Below are 14,598 nucleotides of genomic sequence, written 5' to 3'. Positions count from 1 at the left end.
CAACTACTTGCTCAAGATTTCCAGATAGTATGGAAACAGTGGAATCCGAATCCAGGCAAAACAGGTGTGGAAGGTTTATACAATGCTGACACACAAGTCAAGTTTCCAGGAGCAAGGATCTCCCTTTCTTAAATCTTATGTTTACAGAGCAGCTTCTGAGAAGGGAGTGGCTGATAGGCAAGATGCAGTGAAAACAGCAGCAGAAGACCGATGCAAGTTTAGATCACAGCACTGTGGCCTGGATATCCAGAAGAGCAGACCGTGGTGTCCCTAGTCTATCCCTCCTTGCCAGGAACCTTTCCCTAGGGATAAGTATACTATTCAGTGGCAACTGGTGCTCAAAATTTTTGGGGGGGCGCAAACTAACTGAAAAAGTCTAAAGAATAATGAAATGGGATTGCCTCTACCTTCAGCCAATCAGGTGCCCGGTGTTACATCCGGGCCTCCTGATTGGCTGAGAGATGGTTCTGTGTTAGCAAAGCAAATATTATTTTTTTTTTAAGCCTATTAGAGACTATGGCTATAATCAGGTGCTTAAACCCCCCCCCCCGTCGCTGTAATTCAGGCGCTCGGCGCCCCAAAAGGGGGCCGGACGCCTGAATGGGGGTGGCTACAGCGGTCGTGGATAGATTCATGCAATGCATGAAACTATCCATAGTACACAGAGGGGGTGGCTGGAGAGAGGGGGCGGCGTCCGAGCGCCCCTAATGGAAGCACCGCCACTGATGCTATTCCTAAACAGCATGGATCCTGCTCCTGCTCTATTCACTAAACAACTGAGGACAAACCACAGTGGGACACTGCTATTTAAAAGTATTGCCAACACCAAAGATGGCTGCCGAGGTTATCCAGTGTTGCAGTGTCCAGTTGGATAACTGCTCCGCTGTGGCACCTGAGGCTGCAGTGGAACAATGCTACACTGTGCCTAACTCCCCTCTATACAGCGGTTTACAACACAGCGCCACCTACAGAGGGGGCGGTATACTGCACCTGCGATTGCCCGTTCTGAGCCCCGGTATATAAATTGAAGTTCCTTGATCACCGAATATTCACAATACAGAGAGCTGGACCCGTAGGAAATAAAGTTTGATTTTCTTAAAGTAACATTTTGGAAGGGGTAGCCTCTTACTACCACAATCTGCAAGTTTGAAAAGACCCGTAATGGCCTAAGTAATTGGTAGAATTGGTTTACCAATTGGTAGAATGATAAGACAGGAATCCATAATGCAAAACAGGGTCAGAATTAAAAAGCGCTTGCACATACTGCAGAAAAAAGAAAGCTGTACACACGTGGACTTGTCACAGCAATGACTCTAGGGTTCAATTATGGTAACACATGGCTACATAGCATAGCATCTTTAGTAACATAGCATCATAGTTAATTAGGTTGAAAAAAGACACTAGTCCACTTAGTTCAACCACTTAAAAATAAACACAAATAGAAAACCTCCATATACACTATCCTATAACCATAGCTGATCCAGAGGAAAGTCCCCCAATAAAGCATGATCCAATTTCCTCCAGTGGGGGGAAAAAACTTTCCAGATCCCCCCACGAGGTGGACATTCCCTGGATCAACTACCCCTTGCGTTATTATCTCTAAAAATTTGTATCCAGTTATGATTTATGTATTTAGGAATGCATCCGGCTCTTTTTTTTATAACAATCTACTGAGCTGGCCAGAACTACTTTTTGAGGTAATCTATTACACATTTTCCCCCGTAGGGGATGCTAAGTGATGTGGCCCACCTGTCACCCTGCCCAGCCCGCCGTTCACTCCTCAGTCACTCTCAGCCAGAAAACAGTCCATGTGCTTGTTTTTGTTATTTTTATTAGGGAATTTAACTTGGATGGGGTAAGGGAATTATGAGATTAAAAAAATATAATGTTTGGGGGTTCAACTTAATTTTTTAGCAAAAAAAAAATAATTTTTTTATGTAAACAAAAAGTGTGAGAAAGGGCTTGGTCTTCAAGTGGTTAGAAGAGTGGGTGATGTGTGACATAAGCTTCTAATGTTGGGCATAAAATGCAAGGACAGTTCAAACCCCCCCCCCCCCCACAAATTACCCCAATATTGGAAAGTAGACACCCCATGCTATTTTCTGAGAGGCATGTTGAGTCCATGGAATATATATATATATTTTTTACACAAAGTTGTCAGTAAATGATATATTGTTCAAACAAGGCATGGGCATATGTGGAATTACACCCCAAAATACATTCTGCTGCTTCTCCTAAGTACGAGGATACCTCATGTGTGGGACTTTTTGGGTGTCTAGCCACGTACAGGACCCCGAAAACCAATCATTACCTTCAGGCTTTATAAGGGCGTAAATTGTTGATTTCACTCCTCACTACCTATCACAGTTTCGGAAGCCATGAAATACCAAGATAGCACAAACCGCCCCCAAATGGCCCCTTTTCGGAAAGTAGACACCCCAAGCTATTTGCTAAGAGGCATGTGAGTATTTTGCAGCTCTCATTTGTTTTGGAAAATTAAGAAAGAAAAGGATTTTTTTTTTTTGATTTTCAAAACTTTGTGACAAAAAGCAAGATCTGCAAAATACGCAACATGCCTCTCAACAAATATCACATGTGGCAGCAACCAGGTGAGGATTACAAAGACAAGTGCTTTGCTTACAGTCAAGCGTGGTGGTGGGAGTGTCATGGTCTGGGGCTGCATGAGTGCTGCCGGCACTGGGGAGCTCCAGTTCATTGAGGGAACCATGAATTTTCTAGGAAAAAAATGTATGCACGCACACATATATCACATTGTGCGCTTGCAATATACCCCTGGAAAAAACACATTAACATACACATATAGGCATCACAGAATAGCAGATGTTTCAATACACTCATTGATGCCTCCAGGCGAGAGAACATCCAAACGGTAGATCCAATAGGTCTCTCTCACACACAATTTCTTGAACCTTTCGGCGGGTGGGAGAGATCTAGGGATCTGTTCTATAACTCAAACAGATAACCCAAGGGTGGAACCCTTGTGGGCTGTAGCAAAATGTCTAGGCACACTGTGGGGGTCCGTACCACCCTCAATGTACCTCCTATGCTCCCTAAAACACTGTCTGAGGGGCCGAATAGTACAGCCAATGTGTATGAGGCCGCAAGGGCAAGTTAAGCCATATACCAAGTGATCAGATGAACAACTGAAAAAATATTTCAGAAAGTAAGTGTGGCCTTTAGTGGAGAAAGATTTTTGGCCATGTTGAACAAAATGGCATGTTTTGCAAAGTTTCTTGCGGCATTGGTACATCCCTACCAGAGGGATAAACGGAATAATGGGCGGAAAGGCAGGAGTGGTTTTTAATTTGCTGGGAGAAATTTTATTTTTGAGATTCAGGGATCTACGATAAGAAACATGTGGGTGTGTGGGGAGAATAGATTTGAGGTGGGGGTCCTGTTGAAGGATGTCCCAATGCTTCAACAGGATCTTCTTCTTTTTGAGATGAACACTTGATTCAATGTAGTCGACATCCCTAGTGCAATTGGTCAACAAAATTGGCCTTTAGGGATATGAGTTGCCTTTGGTGGGCTTGGTGTAATTCTTAGCATATATTTCGTGGTCATCATGTCGGAGTTCAAAATCAAGGAAAGCTAAGGAAGTCTGATTACTTTCGTGTGTGAAAGATAATCCATAAGTGTTATTGTTGTTATTGTTGCAATGTGCAATGAACGAATGAATAAGATCTAGGGGACCATCCCAGATGATAATGATATCATCAATGTATCTGCCGAAAAAAGTGATATTGGCGGAGAAAGGGTTATTGTGATGAATGTATTGATTTTCCCAGAACCCCATGGCTAGGTTCGCGTACGAGGGGGCAAAATTAGCCCCCATCGCCGTACCTTGTAGCTGTAGATAGAAGTCTCCATTGAATGTAAAATAATTATGCGTTAAGCAAAACTTGGTGGCTTCTGTTATGAAGGTGGCCTGACGGGGGTTTATAAGTGGATCTGTAGAAAGGAAATGTTTGAGAGCCATGATGCCAAAACTGTGGGGGATGGAGGTGTATAATGGACTTACGTCTAGCAATAACCAGGCGTAAGAGGATTCCCAGGTGTAAGGTGAGAGGGGTTCCATAAGGTGTGTCCCATCCCGAATGTAAGACTGGAGTTGAAGGACTATAGGTTGTAGATATCGATCTACATATAGTCTGAAACCTGAGGTGATACTATCCATAGAGGCCACAATTGGCCTACCGGGGGATTTTGCTGATTTTTATGGATTTTGGGTAAATGATAAAAATATGGAATGGAATAGAAAGGTTTATGGATAAAGGAACTCTCAATTTTGGAAATGATATTGTCAGTTAGAGCAGTCGAGATCAAAAGATCTGCTTCTATGACGAAGTCATTGGTGGGATCTTTTTGGAGTTTCATATAGGTGGCCTGGTAGGACAGCAGTCGTTCTGCCTCCGCAATATAAGCAGCTTTGTTCTGAAGGATGATGCAACCCCCTTTGTCAGCAGGCTTGATTATGAGATCCTCTGCATGAGTGAATTGCTGGAGGGCTCTGGTTTCAAGAGGTGAAAGGTTATGAGACTTGGAGGCGGATGTTGTATTGCAGAGTTTGGTCATATCAGAAAAGAATACTCTATAGAAACTTTCTATATAGGGGCCCTTAGAATGTGTGGGGAAGAATATGGATTTAGGCTTTAAACCAGAGTAGATGATGGGTGGGGATGTGACTAGATGTTGTGTGACTAGTTTTGAAAGGTCATCTTCTGTACAGGTCAAAATCATATGTCAAAATCATCACAGTCATAGATTTCAGAGATGTTATCTGATTCATCCAACGAAGATACAGGTGGAGTGATGGCAGTAGATGGGATGGGGATCTGATGTTTATCTTTGTCCTTTTTGATATTAAAATGTCTCTTGAGAGTCAAAATTCTAATATAACAATTCAGATCCTTGAAAAGCAAAAAGGGATTGGGCCTGTTGGTAGGGGCAAAGTTTAAACCACGGCTAAGAAGTGCTATGTCCGCAGGGGACAAAGTGTGATTGGACAGATTGAAAATTTTTACCGTTTTTTTTGGGTTCTGTATGTGGTGATGGTCGTCTGGTTTGTCCCCCTCTGTGGCCTCTTCTGAGAGTTTTCTTTTTCGTGATGTAATTACCGGAGGAGGACTGGACACTAAAAAAGTATCCGGAATGTGATGAGAGGAAGAAGTAGGGCCAGCGGAAGTGTGAATTCCTGTTGTTATGGGGACTGAAACAGGTGGATCAATATGACTATTGACAGAACCTGTCAGTAGAGGTTCGGGGTCAGGAGGAGGTATGACTGCATGAGGGGTAAGTGGATTCGAAGGATCCAGAGTGGTCCTGGGAGGGTTAACTGATGTGGGCAGGCTGGATTGGGAGGTAGATGTGGGGTTAAGCCTATTCTAAAAAAGAGTTAGAGAGGTGATTAGTTCTCTATTTTTATATTGATACTTTTTTGAATATTTGTTATTTTGCCATGAATTTTTGAAATGGTGAGTCACAGAAGGAGATGGACGGTGTGCAGTGGAGGGGAAGCAGGTCTTGTATGGTCTGGAGGGAGTGTTGAGCCCATGGGGTTTTTTGAGTTGTATACTCATGAGAGGTAGGGGGCGAGGGGCAGGGGGAAGGGATGGCTGACTCATAAGAGGTAAAGGACGATGGACAGGAGAAGGGGGTGTGGAAGGTGCAGACTGATGTGGGACGTGAGTGGGTGGGTGGTGTGACAACATGGAACTGAGATTTCTTATTCCACGTGAAGGTTCTGTCAAAATTATAATCTCTTTTGAATTTGCCCATTTTCATACTGACGAGAGTATCCTCATCTCTTTTGGTGTTATTTTTGAGTACCTCAAACCATATGTAAGGGATGGTGGTAGATGAACTTTTTATATCATTTATGATAGAATGTATTTGATCATGTAGTTTGTCAAACCTGCTTTTTCTATGGGAGATTAGGATCCCCATCCACTTGGCAGTGCAGAACTCAGCAAGGCTAGTCCATTTCTTGATGTGCTCAGCGTTCAAGAAGGACGGGCTCTCATTCATGATTCTGAGACCTCTGGGTGAGATCCGAGTGTGGATGTATTGTTCTAAGAAAAATTGATCCCACCACTGTTGATTGGCAGTCTGTATCAATCTTTCTAGTTGTTTAAACTTGCCACAGAGGTGTTGTCTGGTCTTTCCTGTAAGTGTAGCCTCTTTAGAAAAAGTAACATGATGTAAAGCAGAGAAAATATTATCTAGGATCTTGTATCTCCGGTCATCTATAATGGAAGGGAGATCCATCATGAATTGCTGAACAGCGTAAATCTGCTGGAGTATGTGGCGCAAAAAGAGAGGGGGGAACATGGCCAAAAATCTTTCTCCACTAAAGGCCACACCTACTTTCTGAAAGATTTTTTACATTTTTTATCTGATCACGTGGTATATTGCTTAACTTGCCCTTGCGGCCTCATATATACATTGGCCGTACTATTCGGCTCCTCAGACAGCATTTTGGGGAGCATAGGAGGTACATTGAGGGTGGTACGGACCCCCACAGTGTGCCTAGACATTTTGCTACAGCCCACAAGGGTTCCACCCTTGTGTTATCTGTTTGGGTTATAGAACAGATCCCTAGATCTCTCCCACCCGCCAAAAGGTTCAAGAAATTGTGTGTGAGAGAGACCTATTGGATCTACCGTTTGGATGTTCTCTCGCCTGGAGGCATCAATGAGTGTATTGAAACCTCTACCATTCTGTGATGCCTATATGTGTATGTTAATGTGTTTTTTTCCAGGGGTATATTGCAAGCGCACAATGTGATATATGTGTGCACATACATATGTGCGTGCATACATTTTTTTCCTAGCCCCCTCTGCCCCCTCCCCTTCCCCCTCCTTCCCCTTCCCTCCTTCCATTTCCTTACTGTTTCTTTCTCCCCCCCCTTTTTTTTCTCCCACCCCTTTTTTCTCCCTCTTTCTACCACCCATATTTCCCATTCCCCCCCTCTCCCCCCCTTTCATATAATTGCTTTTTCATACCCTTCACATGATGTCCCTTTGGATATACACTATAGCTACTATAGTCTTTTCCAGCCATCTTTTGTAATACACACATATCGCAGTCCTTTGGGTCTGCGCATGTATGTGTATATATGTATGTGTGTATATATATATATATATATATATATATATATATATATATATATATATACATACATACATACAATATATAAATTTTAATGCTCCTTTTTAGTCACATATGTTTTTATTAACACCCATCTATTTATCGTAATTTATCCTAATCCTAATTGCCTGACATTACGCTGTTTTTATCCTATGGTTTTATTTCATCCACAACCATTCTAATCATGCTCCTCTTTTCCAACATCAGCTTTTCTCTGTCCTTCCATTATTTTCCCCTTTTTCGTTTTCATTCCTGCTCTGTTCACATGCCCCTCGCTATTGCTGACACAATTGCGTACAGCTTTCTCTTATGGCCACTCCCCCCACTCCCTCCCATATATTCCACTCACAGTCCCGTGCTAACCAGCTTGACAAAGGAGTGCAGCCGTCATGTCACTCACGGCTAACTGGCTCAGGAAATGCGTCGCATAGTGTGTGACGTCATCATCCCTTGCCTGGATCACTGTTTGCTTCCCAAGCCTCATTCTGGTATCCTTCCATCACTGTCGGCCGGTACACATCCAGCGCATCTGAAGACCAGTCAGAGGATACATATCCATGGCCAGGAGAGACTGACCTCACGGACCCCCTTGGTTACTTTTTGGGACTCTTCCATGCCTTAATATTTCTACTTAAATGTGAGTGCATCTTTGCTTCTGCCTTTTTTATTAAAGTTGTTTTTAAGTCTGCACCCAGAGGCGCCTCCATTTCTTTGTTTTTTCGATGTCTGTGCGATGCAAATTCAGCCATACAAAATGTATGGCTGAAATTGCATCGTATTCGCACCAAAATGATGCAGAACACTTTGTTTTGGTCTGCACTGGAATTGGATCGCATGAGCGTTCACACCCATGCAATCCAATTTCTGCACCATTTCATAGTTTGCACTGTGATCTGTGAACCGATTTGGGGGTGTCATTAACTTTCCATTGACACCTGCAGATGTCAGTGTGAACCATCTGCGAGTGTGATGCGGGAACCCACACAGGAATCTCTGGGTTTCCCACATCGCACCAGTGTAAACCGAGTCTAAATCTTTCTCAGCTGCAGTTTCACTTTCACATACAGATCTCCACCCCAACCCTGTGACTGGACAGCAAGAGAAGCAGCACACCCCCCTCCCCTTATCTGGCCATCCAGAATTTAGGATTAAGGGTCTAGTATGGATTTTTAGGGGGACCCCCACACATCTTAAGATGTCCATCTTAAAATCCATATCAGACCCTAATGGATTTTCTAGAAGACCCCACTTTTTTGTGTGGGGTACCCCCTTAAAATCCATATGAGATTTAAAGGGCCAGTTATGAAAAAGGGAGGGAATCCAATGCCTTTTTTTTTTTAAATAAAACTATCCATGTCCCTTTGATTACATAGCCAGGGATTACATGCCAGCACCCACCGGCATCGATAACAACCAATGACAGAGGAAAGCTGTCATGTGTAATATTGGAAGTAATACACATATTACAGTGGGTATAGAAAAGAATCACCCCTCTTTAAAAGAATCATATTTTGTTGATTTGCAGCCTGAAATGAAGACAGATACCATTTATGTTTTATCCAGTTGTATTTATTTAGTGCAACTTATAACATCCAAGTAAAAGATATAACATCAACATGTCAAAATCTTTTTTTTTTAATTCCAAAACAGGATCACTGAGTTGGAAAAAGGATCACCTCTTTGTGTCAGTATTTTGTTGGACCACTTTTTGCTTTAATTACAGCCTTTAGTCTGTTGGGATATGTCTCTACTAACTTTGCACAGCTAGACTTTGCAATATTTGCCCAGTTTTCTTTGCAGAACTGCTCAAGTTCAGTTAAATTTGATGGTGACCATTTGTGGACTGCAGTCTTTAGCCACTTGCTGACCAGCTGCCAGTCGGCTCTATCGCGCGAATCAGCGTAGGTTTATGTCGCTTTGTGCAATAGATACAGTGGGGGCATGCATGGCGATCGCTCCACAGAGAGCCAGAACGGGGATCTGTCAAAGTAAACAAACAGATCCTCATTCTGACAGGGGAGGAGAGAGAGATCATCTGTTTCTAGTGATTAGGAACAGCCATCTCTCTGTACTCCCAGTCAGTCCACTCCCCCCACAGTTAGGAACACCTCCCAGGGAATACAAAGGAGTATTCCCTGGGAGTATTGATCACCCCCTAGTGTTAACCTCTTCCCTGCCAGTGTCATTTATACAGTAATGAGTGCATTTTTATAGCACCGATCGCTGTATAAATGTCACTGGTCCCAAAAAAGTGTCAAAAGTGTCCGATCTGTCCGCCGCAATGTCGCAGTCATGCTAAAAATTGCTGATCACCGCCATTACTAGTAAAACAAAAAAAACATTTTTTAAAAATGCAATAAATCTATCCCCTATTTTGTAGATGCGATAACTTTTGTGCAAACCAATCAATATACGCTTATTGTGATTTTTTTTTACCAAAAATATGTAGAAGAATACATATTGCCCTAAACTGATGAAGAAATTAGATTTTTTTACATTTTGGGGGGGATATTTATTATAGCAAAAAGTAAAAAATACAGTTTTTTTCTTTTCAAAATTGTTGGCCTTTTTTTGTTTTTAGCTCAAAAAATAAAAACCGCAGAGGTGATCAAATACCACCAAAAGAAAGATCTATTTGTGGGGAAAAAAGGACATAAATTTTGTTTGGGTAGAACGTCGCACGATCGCGCAATTGTCAGTTAAAGTGACGCAGTGCCATATCGCAAAAAAATGGTCTGGTCATTAAGGGGGTAAATCCTTCTGGGGCTGAAGTGGTTAAGTCATTCCACACATTTTTAATGGGGTTTAGGTCTGGGCTCTGACTAGGCCATGCAAGGACATTCACCTTTTTCTCCTTCCACCACTGTGTGGTCATTTTTGCCGTGTGCTTTAGCTCATTGTCATGTTGGAAGGTAAACCTTCTTCCCATTGACAACTTTCTGGCATAGGAAAGCAGATTTTCATCAAGAATTTGACTGTATTTTGCCCCATCCATTTTTCTTCTACCCTGACAAGTGCTCCAGTCCCTGCTGCAGAGAAACACCCCCATAACAAGATATTACCACCTCCATGCTTTACTGTAGGAATGGTGTTATTTGGATGGTGAGCTGTATTGGGTTTCCGCCAGAGGCCAAATATTTCAATTTTAGTCTCATCTGACCATAACACATTTTTTCATGTGGCCTCAGAATCTTCAAGGTGCGTTTTGGCAAAGCTCAGTTATGACTGCATGTGGCCTTTCTTGAGCAGTGACTTTTTTCTTGCAACCCTCCCATACAAGCCACATTTGTGGAGAATTTGTGATATTGTTGTCACATGCACACAATGACCACTCTTTGTCATAATTTTCTGGAACTGCTTCAGAGTTGCTGTTGGCCTCTTGGTAGCCTCTCTGACCAGTTTCCTTCTGGCTCTTTCATCCAGTTTTGAGTGACGTCCTGATCCAGGGAGGGTCTGTGTTGTACTAAATACCTTCAACTTCTTAATAATAGACTTCATTGTGCTTCTAGGCATTGATAGAGCCTTTGATATTTTTTGTGTCCATCTCTTGACTTGTGCATGTCCACAACTTTATCCTGGAGATTCTTTGACAGTGCCTTGCCACCCATAGTTGATTGTTTGCTTTAGCTGCACTACCAATGACTGAAATGCTCCAGGAAACCTTGTTTCATGATGAGCTAATCAAAATGACCACAGATGATCACATTTGAAAGTCAAATGGCTTTGTGTGCCATTGAAAAGGTGATTAGCTACACCTGATTAAGTTTACGAGTCATTTTTAGTAGTGGGAAAGATCCTTTTTCTAACTCAGTGATTCTGTTTAATTTTAAAAAAATTCTGACATGTTGGTGTTATATCTTTCACTTGGATGTTATACATTGCACTAGAGTAAAAACAGCTGGATAAAGCAAAAGCTGTGGCTGTCTTCATTCGAGGCGGCAAAGCAACAAAATGGGATTATTTTAAAGGGGATGATTTTTTTTCTATACTTACTGTATATATGACGTTCAGCTCTTGAACTTGTGATCAGGTCGTACCCTGAGCTCACCCCTACCTATATTGGTCCAAGCTGGGCCAATGTGGCTATGCAATAAAAATCATACCTAAAGCTCTAATTTATGCTCGACTTATGCTATCACCAAATTTCCAGAACAAGATAAATATACTGTAAATAAAAGTAACAAAAAGTATATATTCAGTATAATAATAACAAAAGTGTTGACTAACAGGATTGATACCCCTTTGAGTTTGGGCTATTATTCTCTCCCTGTTTTAGCAGTGTGAACAGTTTCCTCTGAGCCTCTTACTTTTTCCATTTATAGTAGCAGATCCTCATACAATTACACAGCACTTTTTGCAAGACAAACAATCTCACTAGGGAACAGCACCAATCCCATATCACGCCCACAGTGTATAGATAAAGCACGTGTTCGGTTGGAATGTTGCCAGTGTTCAAAGTTGAAGCATGCAGGTATATATTTGCACTCTGGTGTCTAGGAATTAGTTGCTTTCAGCATACCTCCCAACATTTTGAGATGGACCTACTGGTAAATACTAGGACACACCCCCTGCCACACCCCCTTAAAGGAGAATTCACCAAAAAAAAGTTAATTAAATCCACAAGGGCTTTTTTTTTACTACTACTATTCCTTTATATTGGCTTTTAAAATGTACAAATGCAGCAATTTAGAAATTAGATGAAAGCTTTAGCACTGGGAAACACTTTTTGAAAGATAAAAAGTGAATTTTATATACAACTATATAGATCAGACCAAAATGAGGGACAAATGAGGGGGAATGAGGGACAGAGGGACATTGCTGCAAATCAGGGACAGTCCCTCAAAATCAGGGACAGTTGGGAGCTATGCCTTCAGGATGGCGCTGGAAACATGCATCACCCTCTTTCTGCTTACCGTGGTTACTCTTCTAATTTACCTGGTTACATGGTGGAGGAGGGTAAAGCACAGTAATCTCCATCCAGGGCCCACACCTCTACCCCTACAGCAGAATATAATGCAAATGAGCACCACAGAAATGCCTAAAGCTTTGATGAAGGTAAGTTAGAACTTTACTGCTTATAGGGAAATGTTTTTTCAGGAGAGTTTTGCAATCAGGTTAACAATAACATTGGTGACTTTTTCCATGCATTTAATAGTAACTATGAAGAATATAATGTAATATTATTCAGTTAAGGGGGAAAGCTTCTAGAAGGAACACTTGTAGTCTGCTGCCTAAGAGGGCATTTTCCTCACTTTGGTGACATTTCTTTTTATTTCCTGTTGTGTGTTCAGGACAAGAAGTGAAGAGGAATCTAACCAATAGAACACGCATGGCAAAAAAAAAAGACTAAAAGATGGCTTTAGATTTAATTTATGCATAACCCTAGGTTTCCTATGATAGTTTGTTCAGACCATGCTGGTTGAAACAAACTATTTCCTTTACTAACAGAAGTGTCTGAGAGCGCTGTATAAATTGTATGTAGTGTAACCTAGACTATAACTGATAACTGCTGTGGAACTTCTTCCTTTGTTGTTGCTGTATTATCTTTCTGCAGTGTGGACAGGGTTAAACTGAATATTCATTAATGCAGAACCACATTAAAGGTTATTTCACACATAGTGCGGTGGCAGGCACTTTACTCCATTGTGCAGAGCTGTGCTGCAGCATGCTGTGATACAATGCAGACATGCTGCTCTATTTTTGCAGCGTACTGTACAGAATTGCATGGTACTGTACAGCAGCGCAGCATATTATGCTTCTGTAGAGTGACACGAATGAAGTGTACTTTTTGTATACTTTAAATAAAGTTTGTACAAAAACAAAAAAAGCAAACAAAAAAAAGGAGCTGCGTGTGATGCACTGAAATGCGCACCACACTTCCTCCTATCGTTGGCAGTGGACAGTTGCCAGTGAGGTAAAGTGGTCCAGCAGCTGTCTGTTCCTGTGCGAGTTTGTCCTTAAAGGGTAACTCCACTTTCGTGGGAAAAAAATAGGAAATAACAAAAATGTATGTAGCCTATACAATTGCAACACAAGTCACATTGTGATTGAATGTTATTAAAAATGACCTTTCCCTTTAAATCTGCAGTACTCTCATTTTATGTAAAACGCAATGCAATATGGCTACCTGGAGGCGTTTTTATACACAGATGGTGTATAAAACGCCCCCCAGAAATGTAATTTCCTGCTTGTGTGATTGGCTCAATGATTTTCCAAGAAGTCTGCACTAAAACTTTTTTTTTATGGTTTTCATTTTCCACCTTTTCTACACAGGAGTGCCTTGTGTTTTTCCATGCCTGCCTTGGTTGCGGCCTGCGTGTGTCGTCCCCTCAGGGTTGCCTGCCAAGGCTCCTATTGGGGGGTGCCTGTGGACAGCTTGTGGCGCCGACCTACCATCCCACCAACATGCATACCTGAGTAAGTAAGCATGTACTCGGTATGGGGTTCCCTTTACCCCATCCCTGGTCATGCCCCTCTTTAAATTCAAGTTTACTTAAGTTTTTATTTGATTTGATTTATTTTTTACAATTAATTACATACCATGTCTCTATCATAGAATTATCACGCACTTTGCTCCTGATGAGTGGTATAAAGGCCACGAAACGCGTAGAGCCACCATATGCCGTGTTCCTACCTACATACCAGTATTTGAAGTTATCACTTACTATCCCTACAGGTGTAAGAGGCCCTTGCTCTTGCAGGCATCAACTTGCTTACATTCTTTATCTAATCATGCCTTGGTGAACTTTGGATTTTTATTGTGACCTTACCTTGTGACACCCATGTTATTATCATGTCTAAACTTTACTATATTTGGCAATCAATGTTGTCCTGTAATTACTTTGCTTACTATGTTACCAGCATTTTATGTTATGTTATTATCATTGCAATCAATAAAAATCCCTAACATTCACCAATTCACTCGTTTGCTACTACGTGCTTCATATAAAGTCCCAATATCCCCTTTCCCCTTGTTCCCCCTTTGCTTTGAAGTCTGCACTAAGATACAAATCAGATTTTTGACATCCCCTACAACAAAAATGTCATTTGTGGTGAGATAGTTCCAAAGGGAAATCACGTCTAAAGGGATGCAGACCCTGTCAATTTTATCATTAGAGCCCTGCAGGTGCAACAGCTGACTGGTGATTATGAAACCACCCCCATACAGGTTGCCATACATGGACACAGACAAACAAGCAGCTATATCTTCAGCATAACAAGAGGTAGAAATCTACAAAAAAAGTTGGTAAAATCCTTGCAATGTACATTGATCACCCAGAGGGGAATGTTTTATTCTTAACAAAAGTGGAGTTATTCTTTAAGGGGACCACTTTGCAATGCTGGTCTATGGAGTGTCTCCAGTGCAGGGGGCAACCATCTTGGCTGGGTTTGATTCGATTGTGAAGGTATTTGGCTGATACAACAACG

General features: G+C 41.7%; 1 long non-coding RNA gene across 1 annotated transcript; it reads left to right on the top strand.

Moving 5' to 3' along the window:
- Positions 1 to 7,661: 7,661 nt before the first annotated feature.
- LOC141107719 (uncharacterized) lies at positions 7,662 to 14,026 on the top strand. Its single transcript, XR_012235956.1, has 3 exons — positions 7,662 to 7,807; positions 13,444 to 13,587; positions 13,727 to 14,026. It is a non-coding gene; the product is annotated as an uncharacterized lncRNA (long non-coding RNA).
- Positions 14,027 to 14,598: the final 572 nt, after the last annotated feature.

This window comes from Aquarana catesbeiana, linkage group LG09, assembly GCF_042186555.1.
Source record: "Aquarana catesbeiana isolate 2022-GZ linkage group LG09, ASM4218655v1, whole genome shotgun sequence".
Lineage (NCBI taxonomy): Eukaryota > Metazoa > Chordata > Amphibia > Anura > Ranidae > Aquarana > Aquarana catesbeiana.
Note: the sequence above shows the minus strand (reverse complement) of the source record. Positions and strands in the feature narration are given on the sequence as shown.